Below are 14,057 nucleotides of genomic sequence, written 5' to 3'. Positions count from 1 at the left end.
GGTACACGGACGTTTTTTGAATTTTGCTCTTCTAAATCCTGCCGCCGGGGCTACGATATGATTCCGAACCGTCGGGCTTAGCAGCGCAGTGCCATAACCACTACGCCACCACGGCGGGTATTTTTGACCTACAATAACAGAATTGGTAAAAAACCCGAAGCATAGATATATAAAAACTACCTCTCCGGATTTTAAATACATGTGCCGTCTGCAATATTGTGTTTCGCTACAGTGCTTAAATGATCATAGCATCAAAGCCCTCAGTCATCTTGAGGTGGATCTGCCAGATATTTAACAGCGGAGCTGTTCATTGTCGGACCGTTCGCTGTCTGTCCGGCGTGACGCAGGTCACGTGAACAGGAGAGGATGAGAACCGTGCCGTGGGAGGGAAGGTCACGTGGCCAACAGGGGAGGAGAGGTGCTCTGGGGGAGGAGGCGACCGATGAGAGGCCTCGCTGGGCACGCGGAGGAGAGACGATATGAGAAGGCTTTTCTGTACGGCGCCACCCTTCGGATACGCGCAACGCGTATAGCTGCTGCCGACACCGTCCGTGTTTCCTCAGACACGCCGAACACGCGTGGTGTCCGTGGCTGCAGCCGTTGCCGCTGGCGGCGGCTCGGCAGGTTTCGACCAGAGAACTGGACACTCGTTGAGTAACGTCGGAAGTCGCTGGCTCTTCTCGCCTGGCAAAGTTCAAAATAATATAAATTCGTGTTTTATATCTGTGTTTACTTGTGTTTACGCTATTGCATCATGTGCAACACATGCGCATGTAACACTCGTAACACTCGGTGTAACTAACACAGCTTCGCTGTTCGACCATCTTCACGGAGTGGAAGGGACGGTAATTTGGTTTTATTAGTGAGACTGTCCCAACGTTAGCGTTAAGTTCACTCGGTCAAGACATCAGATAATATTTGTTATTCGGTTCATTTTCGAAGCTCATTTTTCTAGAAAATTCGCGTTCGACTAGATTGGCAATATTACGCTACTCGAGCACCCGTAACTTGACGAGATGCCTATGCGCAGCAATGTCACGAAGACAACATAAAATAAGCCGTTGAGTACCACGCAATATTTCATAAGATCACTGCGGTGATTAGAGATACCTATCAGGTGACGTTGAACGTACAGGCTTTCATTGTTTTACTACGTGGTGCACTTTGCTGTGTTGGTATATTATAGCGGTGCACTCACTGGGTACCTACTTCTCGGTCAAACGTCTGTTCGATACAGAAACTATTCGGGACAGCGCGCAACGGTGACACCTGAAAAAAAAGAAGTTTCGCTATTTGGGAAGTCATCAGGACCACGGGGGGTGCAAAGTCAATCCAACTGCCCCTCCCTTCTTCCTCCGGAGTTTATAAAAGGCATTGCAACCCCATCACAACAAAGGTGATATTTAGCTTGTATACTCAGTTTCATACCCAGCGTGCAACAGTTTGCAAACTACGCAAGAGGTTCGGTAATCGAAATGTATCACTCCGCGCGTTTCATGGTCATGTCTCGTGGACGAACATATTGGCGCAAACCCAGCGTGAGCCTGCGCGTTAGGCGTCGGGACGGGTTGCAAATGAGAAAACCAAAACGGAAAACAACGAAAAGCAAAATTATGTAAGACGTTCGTATAATAAAGTTCGTCCACTTGTAATCCGCAAAACGATTTGCATTTATTAATCAGCCTAAATAAAGAACAATTACACGAACTTGCGCGTAAAAAACCCCGAACGATTTTTTTGTGCGAACGTAGCTACAGTGGGGAGTCTTGCTAGCCTCGATAGCTTTGCTAGCTATGAAAAGGAGTATTTGGAGAACATACCTTGGACCTTGACAACAGGTTGTGACATAGCTCTTGTTGAAGCAGATCAGATTCCTTTTTGAGATATCCCTGGGAACCTGTATAATCCAATAGATCGAGAATCTGCGCCAGGAAGAATAGTATTGATTGTGAAGCAGTCGCTTTTCACGTCAGCTCAGAAAGTCCTAGAAGCATTTGTAATGTTGGCACGACCACCATTTTTCCCCTTTTAGTCGACGCATCAAGCACGTGCTGTTGAAGCTGTTTTTTTTTACACAACTGGAAGTTTTACGACGCAGCTGCTTTATAACAAGGACAGCGATGTTGTACACTGCACACACTGTTATAACGGGCGTTAAGGGCCCCGTGTCACAGAAAATCCGGCGTTGGTGTCGGCTTCGGCGTAAGCATCGGCATCCGTGGTTGAGAAATTCATCCCCAACCACGCCGACCACACAGGCGCTCCGCGTGGGGCAAGGTGTTAGCGAACAAAAATTGAATTTCTCAAAGTAAAATTCATCAGAAGAATCGTAAAGTACGACTTAACTAAAACATACAGACATGGTAGCGTCGGATTGTAATTTGAAAATACGAGCAAAAAGCCTAATAAGCAGCCAGGGATCAAGCGATCAACGCTCACGCAACAATTTTATTGCTCATTTCGAAACCTTTTCGTCCCTTTCCCTACCTGCCACGGCAGCTTAGTGTCTGTGACTTTGCGCGGCGGAGCTCGGGGTCGCGGGTCCGATGCCGGCCATGGCGTTCACATCACGATGGGGGAGAAATCCAGAAACGCTTTTGTACCTTGATTTGTGTGCACGATTAAGAATCCCCGTGGTCAAAATTATCCGGACTCCCCCAGCACGGTGTGCCTCATAATCAGACTGTGGCTTCGGCACGTAAAACCCCAAAATTTCATTTTAATTTATTTCGCTGTCTAGTGGGACCATTCATCCTTTTTTGCGCGTCTCTCCCTCGCACAGAGAATATTCCCTGTAAACTACCTGACGACCTCTGTCGTCATATCCTGAGTAAAAAGCTCCAGATGCTCAGTTCTGTGAGCTTCTTGTCCTCCGATATTAGTTGAAACCTCGACACTAGCGTTGCTAGGTCTGTTACTGTCAAAATAAAGTTGTGGTCGGGTCACCTCTCCACTTGCAGCTTCACAATCTGCATATAACAGAACAGAAAAAGTAGCACTCTTGCCTCTAATTTCACGAGGTGATACGACAGCTGGCGTTATATTATGAGGAATAAGTCTGGCAATGTTCCTTGCGGCATCGGCTCTCGCAAATATTCCCAGATGCGCGCGAGCGATGTCCGTTCCGGAATAAAAGCTTTATTCAGTGACGGCTAAAGCCCGAGCCGTCGTCGCTTGTGTATGTAGCGCTCCCCCGGCGTTGAAGTTGTCGTCGTTGTGGTTGCCTCCATCGTATCACACGAACTTACGAGGGGGCATTGGCCAAGTTTTGCAATGGAAACATAATGAAATGCCCCCTTCCCGCTCAGATGTTTGTATGTATTACTTGAATTTAAAAAAAATATTATTTGGTACAATGGAGAAGCATCGTTGTTTTTTCTTCTTCCTCATTTCTACCCGGCCTTTCGGTTTTAATGAATGGCTTCGCTCAAAATTTTTTCCCACACTTGCTCACTCAAGGAAAAGCTGCCGAGCATAGCATCATAAAAATACGTAGAGCTTTGTCTGCTAATCATTTAGGCTACCGGCGCCAGCGCGCCTTCTCCAAAAAGTGTTTTCTGTTGTAACATCGGCGGAGAAGTTGGGAAGTAGCCTGTCTCTTGGATTGTACTCCTTGCAGATGCACTGCGGCATTGGATTCTTTACGAGTTTCTTGCTCGTCGGCATTACCCGGATGATATAGCGAAGTGAAAATTTCACCTGGACGCGATAAACCCTTAGCATCCACACAACGCCCGTGCTTGGTATAGTTGGGCTACTTTTGTGCGCCACAGTCACTTTAAGAGTACAGCGGCGACGGTGCATACATTGTCTAGGCCACAGATGCGCCATATGCTGCAGCTACGATCAAGTGCGCATCGCCGAGTAGCTCTTTAGAGCATTTCAAGATGGCGGTGTGCGCAGTGAGAGCCCCCAGCTGACACAGCAATTGAGTTCAGCGCTGAAAGGTTCATGAAGTTTGCTGACTTCTTTTTTTTTTTTGCTCGCCTGGCATATGTCATGTTACCTTAAAACAGCGTGAACCAATCTTGGCTTTTTTTGGGGCAGGGAAATTACCCCATTCAGGGACGGAGACAGGTGAGACTGCCATATATAATGTGAGGGTTACTTTTTTCATGTTTTCTTTCTTTTTTAGAGTACAGACGTAATTAAAAGTTTCACTGCAGAAGCAGCTTATGACTATAGGTCACCCTCAAGCTTGTCTTCAGATGTTCCTGTGAACCAGTTAGCTCTAATAGGTTCTGTGCCTTAAGAAACGCTGCGAGTGTAAAATATTCCCTATACGTTAGTTCTGAGTGTGTTCAACCCTTTCAAATAGCAGTAATATTACAGCGTTTTTTTATCCCCTTCTAGCCTTAGATCGAAATGCGTGCAAATGGACCTGGAATTTCAGTACTGGAAAGACACAGCTGCTATAAAAACAACGATGCGAACTTTCCAGAAGCTTTTCGTTTTGTTTAGTCCCTAACCCACTTGTCACTTTCCTGTACGGGGTCATTTCATTCGTTTTTAGTGTGTCTAAACCAGGCGGTTCAAGTTTAATGCGAACTAGCTCACAGATGTATTTCTCGCTGCAAGCACCCGGCCGGCACGATCAAAGGCCGGATGCTGGATTCTGAAAAACTGCTTCACCACAATAAAAGTTCAAAGCTCTGCACATTGTTTGCTGCATCCGTTCATCCGCCGTTTCTTTTGTGTCTGCTTTGCCGTGTCATCGTGAGGCGTTGTCGTTGTTGCAGCAGATGAAGTCAAACATGCATGAATCGCTTTATTCTGGTAACTTTCATTCTTGTGGTTAGATGGCTAGCTGAGTATACGGCAACATTAGAAACATCGTATTCTCATGACTTTACACTTCTCGCACCTACGAATTTTCAGGAAGGTTTCAACTATATTTATTGATTTAGTTTAATGTTTCTTATAAGAGCCAAGAAACAATCCATAATAAGAAATGCACAGGAAGAACGAGGTCATTCCGCGTCATTTTTACTCAAGCCCACTTTGATATCCCACAAAAAAACAAGAAAGCATTCTGTTGTTTAGACCTTTAACTTCGGCGTCCATAATCCGATATCCAGCGTATAAATTGGTCAGACACCGGATCGTCCCTCTATTTACATGTACCTACAAGGTAAGAATGTTTGTTTCAAGTCGCACATTGAATTGATTTTGCAATAACTGACCACAGAACGCGTTCCTAACTTCCTTTTTCATCGCCGTGTAGAAGATGCTGATGCTCACTTTTTAAGCAAAATTGTTGCTATGCGACGCGCCCAACCTGCCAGGTGTTTCATGCACTCAGTTGCACAAATTGTTTCGGCTTCTTCTTGAATGCGTCCGTGGTCCAATGGTTAGCGCTTCAATGGTTATCTGCTTAGGGGGAGCGCGTTCGAAACCGACAATCGGACAATTTATGTATTTATTTAATTTATTTTGAGTGAGAACTAGTGGCATCTAGTGTCCCAAGTTGACCAAAATGGCCGGAAGCTGACGAACCGTTTATGGGGGGAAGAGGCAATGAAAGATATCGCTTTCCAATTCTTCCTAACTAAATTGAACTAACAGAATTTTCTACTTACGGATGAATCTTTGCACAAAACAGTTCTTTACTTTGCCACTATCGTTTTAGCAAAAAAGTCGCAGTTTCGCCCGAAAGGCGAAGCATCGATTGCGATAGCAAATTAGTGGTTAGCTAAATGAAGTACGGATAGCAGTTTTATCGCCCATATAAACATGTAAACATAGGCATACTAACTAAATTAAGAAGCATGGTGTCACGCGCGCACAAGCAAACATCAACATATCTGACTTTATGACCGCGGAAACTCGCTGTCGAAACGCTGGAGTGAGGAAGCGCAGCAGCAGCGAGCGAATTGACCTTCGTGCGGCCGTGAAAGCCGTGAAAGTACAGCGCATGGCGGCCTCTCTCTATCAACACAATCTACCCTCACCCCCCCCCCTCCGCCCAACCGGAGCCCTGCTTGCGACGGATGACGGCGCGCTCCTTCCCCGCTTTCCTTATTGCATGCGCAAGATTGCGCCGTGATCACCGGCTAACCCTCGAGCGCTTTCACTCGCGCATACAGAATACGGCGCGCGACGACGATGTTATCGCCCTTGGACTTTATGCGGAACCTCCCGGCATCGCCAATGGCACAAATGCGCCTGGAGTGTCCAGATAATTGTTATAGCAATAAAAATAATTTTGAATACAATCGGCATTCTTAGGATACTTCACGCACTTTCCGCGGAGTATCTATGTCTATAGCCGTTTTCCCGTCAACTTCGGTCAATGGGAGTGGGTAGTGCATTAGTGAATGGGTGGCTTATCGTGCTGCTCTTTGAGAGAACGAAGTTCGAAACCAACCGTCGTAGTAACTACATCACTGGGGTGTCCAATGCTGGGTATGTGCCCCTGCTCAATGAAAGTCTGTGATGATAACTTCGAGCAATCGGTATGTGCTACTTTGTGCCGTTCTTCAATGAATCTCTTTGAGGGCAACTTGCGTGAAAGAGATTGTGCCACTGTGTATGTGTCGTACTTCACTGACAAAACATTATGCAGATGCCACGCACTGTGGTAATTACTATAAGTGAAGCTTCCAGTAGCGTTCGCGTTAATTGTCGTTAACTGGCGGGGATGTTGTCGAATGCTTAAGTTATTGAGTGCTTGGGGCAATACGTGTGTGTTGAGGTGATGTTGCCTTTGCGTGCACACATAGTCCTCAAAACACAGAGTGAGGTATGTTTGCTTGAGGCGTTGTTGTGGGCCGCTCTTTCTAGCCTGCGAGAAGGTTAGCACTGTCATTGCCTCCCACGACGCATCGCTTCGTGGCAGAAGTGTGTTAAACTTTAATTCAGCTATGGTGCTTTACGTTACAGAACTACAGTCTGATTATCCGGCACGCCGTAGTTGGGTACTCCGGAATAATGTTGACCACCTGGAGCTCTGTAACGTGCACCTTATTCTTAGTACAAGAGCATTTTCGCATTTCTTTCCCGTGGAAATGCGGCCACCGCGGTCGGGTTTGAGCCCGCGATCTCCAGCGTCGCCACAGAGACTAATGGCGAATTGCATGGGGAGAACAGGAGCACTTAAAAGCACGCTGAAAGTGATCCTTCCAGAAGCGACGTGTTTCAGTGGTCGAACAGGAGTGGGAAAGCCGTCATCCAGTGGTAGAGCAAGAGCAGTTTCGCTGCGCCGAGAGCAGCCGGGAGCAGTCCGGACTGCTTTCGCCTGAAAAGCGGAGTACGGAGGAAGTCACGTCACTTAAACCGTCATATCCTCCTCATTTCTTTTTATTTTGCTTCAGCCGGTGCGCACGGCGGGAATGGCGGCAGTCAAGCGTAGTTGGTGTTTTGGCACCGCTGTTTTTGACGTCGGTGATACGAGTGAGCTTCGCAGCGATTTAGCGACAGATCCTGGCATTTCTAGTCCGCTTTGCTTCTCGTTGGATGCGCGGGGGACAGCGGCAGCAAAGCGTCTTCGCCTTGCTGAAGTGCTTGAGACGCTCGACGGTGACAGCAGCGAAAGCTGCTGGAGCTCAACTTCAGATTCAAGTTGCAGTTTCAGATGATCTTCGCAGGCCGAAACATTGTGGGATGCGTCGGCGCTGCACTAAAGTATGTAGTACGTGGCCGCAAACGGTGACAGCGTTACGCCCCACAGATTAGAAGACGATCACGCGTGTTTTGCTGCTCTCCTGCAGAGAATAGTGGGACGTCGATTGCTTTAGTCACATGGTACATTTCTCCTCACACGTCCCCCTCCCACCTGCTCCCCGAATGCACGCCGTATTCCAGTGGCGGGTCGAGTGTCCCTGCTCTCACTGCGCTGTCACCCAACTCCGCACTGCGCGGCGCCCTGCTTCCGTTCTCCCAATGGAATTCGCCATAAGATAACGCGTCGTGTACACAACTGTTGATTTGCTAAGCGGCCGCTTGCGTAGTGCCGTCTTGACGCCGCAGTGCTTTGCTGCAGCTTTGCTTCTGCATCCCTTGCGTCAGTTCTCCGCCGCTAAATTTGCATGATGTTTGTATTGCACTAATTGCAGAAACGTACCGTACCGTAATATGAATTGACATTTATCCACTTAGTTTTAAATGAACAAAATAAAGCTGTTTCCTCCTCCTCAACTGTTTCTACGCGTGGTAATTCACGTTCCTTTATTCAGAGAGACCGCAAACGACAAATGCTCTCGCATGACGTCACAATGCCACTCTCCCGCATCGTGTAGGCGAGCTGCCAGCATCAAAAAATGGTCAAGCTGTTCACTTGTTTCGCGACTGCCTCGGTGACTGAATGGTTAGGGCCATCTGATTCTACCTGTTCCCTACCTCCTCTCTCTATTCCCTCTCCGGACTGTGGCGCGTGAGCATAAACGCAAACCCTGAAGGTTCTGCGATGGTTTTGAGAAAAAAGGAATTGTGGCGACTCCCAGGGAGCTCCAGAAGGTATTGTGGCCTTGCTCCTTCCAGACAAGGCATGCTTTTTGACACCACCTGTCTCTTCTCCTGCACTCCCTACCATGCGCTCTCAACCACCTTCCGACGCAGCAGCAGTGAAAAATTCGAAGTAAAAGGCAAAGAAAGCTCCCCCCCCCCGTTACAACCCCCCCCCTTAATATATTTAAAATTTATCGGACACTCGACGTGATAAAATCCGCACCACACGCGGATTTCGCGGCATCGCATGTGGATGATGAAGTCTGGGCACTAGGAAGCATGAAACAGGACACCAGCTGCATACATGTTTCGGCATTGTCAATACGCTGTATCACTATATTTCTTCAATGATATTCGCATTAACGTCGACATTCATCGTGAGATAGCCTCTGACATGCTTTTGTGATGCAAATAGACTTCAATTTTTAGTTGAAGCTTATTTGTAAGTTTGTTCTGAAAAGTTTAATTATAGAAGTCGCTGCACTCGAGCTGAAATATAGTCGTACAGCAAGTTATGCTAACAACATGGCATCCTGCTTGAAGCCACCCATACTCACAGATGAAGATGTCAACACTTTTATACTTCGCTCGACATGCAATGCAAGATTGTACAGCAACAAAGAGCGAAGACTGACACGGCAGCTTACTAGAATTGTAAGAAAGATGGACGCTGGCACCACCAGAACAGAACATTCCACCGTAGAATGAGTGTGCTACATCACGGCACCATTGTAAAGTTTGTGCAATAATGTTTCTTTCGTGTCTTGACGTACAGACGTCTATGCTTGTATGCGGACACATTATTTGCAGTCAAACACACGTATACGTGACCAATTTTTGTTCTTCCCTCCATGCCTAAACTGACTCTACAAAGGGACTCTGTCCAAGACTGGTTTGCATATATGAGCCGTTCCGGTGAATATGCATCAGTACACGGCTGCGCAGAATCACAAATGCCTTGTTGGGCTGAGCTGCTAGGTATATTTGTCTGCTTATGTCAAGAGTTGTCTGAGCTGCTTTGTTTGATGTGGTGGCATACATTTCTTTTGCCGGTTAGAGATAACTATTTCATTAAAAGGGCACACACATTGAAAGGCCAGGTAGAGGTACAAATGGTTATAGCGCAGTAGCTCTGTTCTGTTAAGGAACTCAAGAAATCCACACCTTCTCGTTTGCTTCGGGATATGCGTTCAATGAGTTGCAGTGTGATCATAAGTCATAGTTTGAGTGTTATTGCGAAGGCGTTGCGGTGACACAAATCAAGCCACGCCGTCTCGTCAGCATGCAGGTATTGCTTGTCGTGGCGTCGCAGCAGTGGTTTCTCAATTTTCGGGGGGTTTTTTTCGCTCACGTCTTATAATACCCGAATTTTGCCTAGATTTGTACAAATATGAATTTTCCATAAACAAGGCCGAAAATTCTTAAGTATTTGAAAATATTTCTAGGTTTGGCAGCCTTGCCCCTGATCGATGCGGATGCAAAATTCAAGACGTACGTCACAATCATCGCAATCTAAACATGCATCAAATTCTTAGAGTCAGCGGTGCTAAATTGTGCCCTTGATTCAAATCAGCATGGAGGTGCACAATATCAGGGAAAAAAATTAACGTGGCAGACTCAAACACCTAACCCAATTGTCGTCTGGCCTATGTGCTGGACGGACGTACGCTCTCGTTTTAAGATCGACGAAGCCGTTGAGATGATGCCGTCATAGATTTGGGGTTGTACAGCCACCAATATTTTGTTTCTGCACCTTGTCTGACTAGTCTAGCTACTGCAGGATAGGATGACCTTTCCAGGTACCCCAGGAGTGTGATTTAGCAATGCAGTGAAACCTCATATCCTATTTGCATACGACAATGGTGACAGTTATAAATCGGCTAAAACTGTGTGCTATTTAGAAGCAATAGCATCTCATAATACAGCCTTATGGTTACCGATTTCTCACGTTCTTTTGTTTTTTCATGCACCTAACTGTGATTTAACAACGAACCTGCGGCATGGCTAAAGGAAAAAAGAATGCAGATACTTCACTTGATTGTCTAAATATGCGTAAGCATACCCCTAAATTCCAGGTGGCCAACCCCAGATTTCAAGTTGGCACTCCCCGAAATCAAGTTGACCCACCCCCGATTTCTGCTTAGCCCACCCTCAAGTTTAGGTTGGCCCACCCCAAATATAAAGTGGGCCCATCTCCCAAATTCAGTTGGCCCACCCCTACTGTAAGCTTCTCCGTGGATTTTCTATGGAGCCCTAGGTATCCCTATAGGCATTCTTCATAATCATTGTCTGTAATTTGTTCATTATCGCTTATGAAGCTACCAATCATCTACATTTATGGTCAGCTGTCTTCGAAAATTATGCCTTTTTGTGCAGATACAAGGCATTACACTGTTTGAGCATTGAAGAGAGGGTACTCGCCAAAGAATGCTTACGCATTAATAAAACCATGGTGCGAAATTACCAATCTTATACAATGCACCGACAGAGAAATAGGCTAAGAAACGAATGACTCCACTTTTGCAGAGAGAGAGAGAGTGAAATAACTTTATTTAGGAAAAATAGGGTTAAGGGGGCCGGAGGGTGGGTCCTTAGTCCAGGACTCCAGTGGCCACCGCCACACGCCGTGCCTGGTCGAGGAGGCTCAATTGAGTCTCCAGGTCAGTCCGGGCGAGGATGGCTGCCCAAGGCTCCCTAAAGGAATTTTGTGCTAAACGGGGTGAATTTGAATTTTGGGGTCGTGATTGGCACTCCCATGTCACATGGGGCAAGGATGGCCTCCCCCCACACCAGGGGCATTGACTGGCATATCTGGTTGGCCAGATGGCATGCCATCGCCCCAGATGTGGGTAGGTGTTTGTCTGGATTTTTCTGTATAGCCGAACCTCCTCCACTGTTAATTGCGGGTTTGGCGCGGCGAGTTCTTGGCGAGAACGACGTTGATGTTCTAAGACATCGCATGCTAGTATTTGATTGTTATTTCCGATTGGGGTGTCATTCCTTGCTCGGATTGAAGTCTCGCGAGCAAGAGCGTCTGCCCCTGTGTTACCAGTGACACCAACATGCCCCGGACACCATACAATGTGATGTTCTTGTCTTAGTCGATCGCCCAAGATGTTAAGGGCGATCCTAGGGATTCTTCCGTGGAGGAAGAGTCGGCAGGCCGCCTGAGAGTCCGTAAGGACGTAGGCGGGCCTGTCTTCTCCCTCCCGTGTCTTTATTGCCAGGGCCACTGCAGCCGCCTCCGCTGTGCTGGTGCAGGCTGTGCGGACTGAAGCTGTTGTTATGGTTCTTGGAATACCGGAGGGTCCCGAAGCAGCCACGATAACGTGTCCCTTAATGTTCTGTGCTGCGTCTGTGTATATTGTGTCGGGGTTATTGCCGAATCGTTTTTCTAATTGTTTGGCTCGGGCATTACGCCTGCCTGAATGATATTTTGGGTTCATTTTTTGGGGGATGGGGGAGATCTTTAGTTTTTCTCGCATCTCCCTCGATATGTCCACTAGTTCGCTGCTGCAGTATTGTGGGTTGATCGGGTATCCCAGCTCTTCTAGGACCCTCCTGCCCGCCTGTGACATATTAAGGCGTTCTCGTTGTGTGACCATTGTCATTGCTTTGAGTTCTTCAAATGTGTTGTACACCCCAAGAGCCTCGAGTCTCTCCGTGGATGTCCCCAGTGGTAGACCCAGGGCGGCCTTATACGCCGTGCGTATTAGGATGTCTGCCTGATCTGTCTCTTTACGGTTAAGCTCGTGATACGGGAGGCTGTAGGTAATTCTGCTTATTGCAAAAGCTTGAACTAGTCTTAATGCGTCTGATTCGCTTAGTCCTCTCCCGTTCCGCGTAATTCTTCCTATCATTCGTGTGATTTGTTTTACTGAATTCTTTAGAGTGTTTAGGGTATGGTCTGCTCTAGTATTGTGTTGTATCCACAGCCCTAAAATCCTCACTTTTCGGGATTCTTTAAGTGTCGAGTCTCCAAGCTTCAGTTCAGCCTTTTCAGTTTTGTTGTAATATTTTCCGTGCACCGTAATGCATTCTGATTTTTCAGGAGCACATTTCATTCCGTTCTCAGTGGCGAAATCGTGCACTATGTTTATGGCGTTTTGAAGAACTTGTTCTTTTGTTCCGATTGAGCCTTTTGTCGCCCAAAGAGTAATGTCATCCGCATAAAGGGCAAAATGCAGATTTGGACACTTTTCCAGCCTATGGGCTAGATTATTCATCCCCAAGTTGAACAGTAGGGGTGAGAGGATGGCACCTTGTGGTGTGCCCCTATTTGGCATATTGAAAGCGCCGGATCGGGTTTCTCCTATGCCGATAGTAGCAGTTCTATTCCCCAAGAAAGATTTGATATAATTGTAAGTCTTTTCACCGCACCTAGTTTTCTCAAGTTCTTTCAATATTAATTCGTGCGCGATGGTATCGAATGCGCTTTTGAGGTCTAGGGCCGCTAGTAAATGTTCACTACCTGTTGGAATGTGGCTCAGTACCTCTTCCTTCAGTCTTAGGAATACATCTTGTGTCGATAAGTGTGGCCTGAAGCCATACATATAGTTTGACAAGAGGTTATTGTCTTCTATATAGTTTCTAAGTCTTGTGTGGATGACTCGCTCAAAAAGTTTTCCCAGGCAAGACGTGAGTGAGATCGGCCTGAGGTTTTGTATGTTACGAGCCTTGCCGGGTTTAGGTATCAAAATTATTTCTGCCTCTTTCCACTGCTCTGGAATTTTCCCGGTTGGCCATACCTCTCTGTTAAAGTATTCAGTTAGTTTCTTAATTTGTTCATGATTTATGTTCCGTAGCATTGCATTAGTTAACCGATCCTTTCCAGGCGCTGTATTTTTCTTAGCTGCCTGGGTTGCTGCGAAGAGCTCTGCTTCCGTTATGGGGGCGTCCAAAATTTCGTTCGGGGGCCCATCGTATGCTTTCGAGTATGACTGAATAATTGGTTCCCCTATGTATCTTTCTTTCAGTTTGGCTATGAGTTCGCCTTCTGTGCCCTGGAATTCTCCCACTATGGTTGCAAGGGCGCGTGACGATTCTGATTTTGTTGCTGCTGGGTCTAACATACTTCTAAGTATGTTCCAGGTTTTCTTTGTGGCGAGGTTTCCCCTTAGGGAATCACTGAGCTGCAGCCAATTTTCTGTTTCTAGTTTCTGTGCGTAATCATTTGCTTCTTGTGCAATTACCTCTATTCTTGCTCTGAGTTTTCTGTTAAGCCTTTGACGCTTCCAGCGTTTTGTGAGGCCTCTTCGGCAGTCCCATAAGTGTAATAAATGTGGGTCTACGGCGGGGTGTTCCACCGTCAGAGTGATGCTCTTGGAGTTAGTCGAGTGTGCTGTTCGCACTTCTTCCGACCACTGGTTGATATCTTCTATCTGCCCTTCTGCAAAGAGATACTTTCTAAATTTTTCCCAATCGGTTATGTTGGCTGTTCCAAGCTGTCTACGGATTTTTGGTGACGAGGTTGATAGACTGACAATATAATGGTCACTGCCTAGTGTTTCATCTAGGTTCTTCCAAGACGCTGCCTCTATGTTTTTGGTAAACGTCAGATCGGGATAAGTGTCTAAACTCACACTGTTCCCCAGTCTAGTAGGCGCTAGCGG

The sequence above is a fragment of the Dermacentor silvarum genome, chromosome 9 (genome assembly GCF_013339745.2).
Source record: "Dermacentor silvarum isolate Dsil-2018 chromosome 9, BIME_Dsil_1.4, whole genome shotgun sequence".
NCBI lineage: Eukaryota > Metazoa > Arthropoda > Arachnida > Ixodida > Ixodidae > Dermacentor > Dermacentor silvarum.
Note: the sequence above shows the minus strand (reverse complement) of the source record.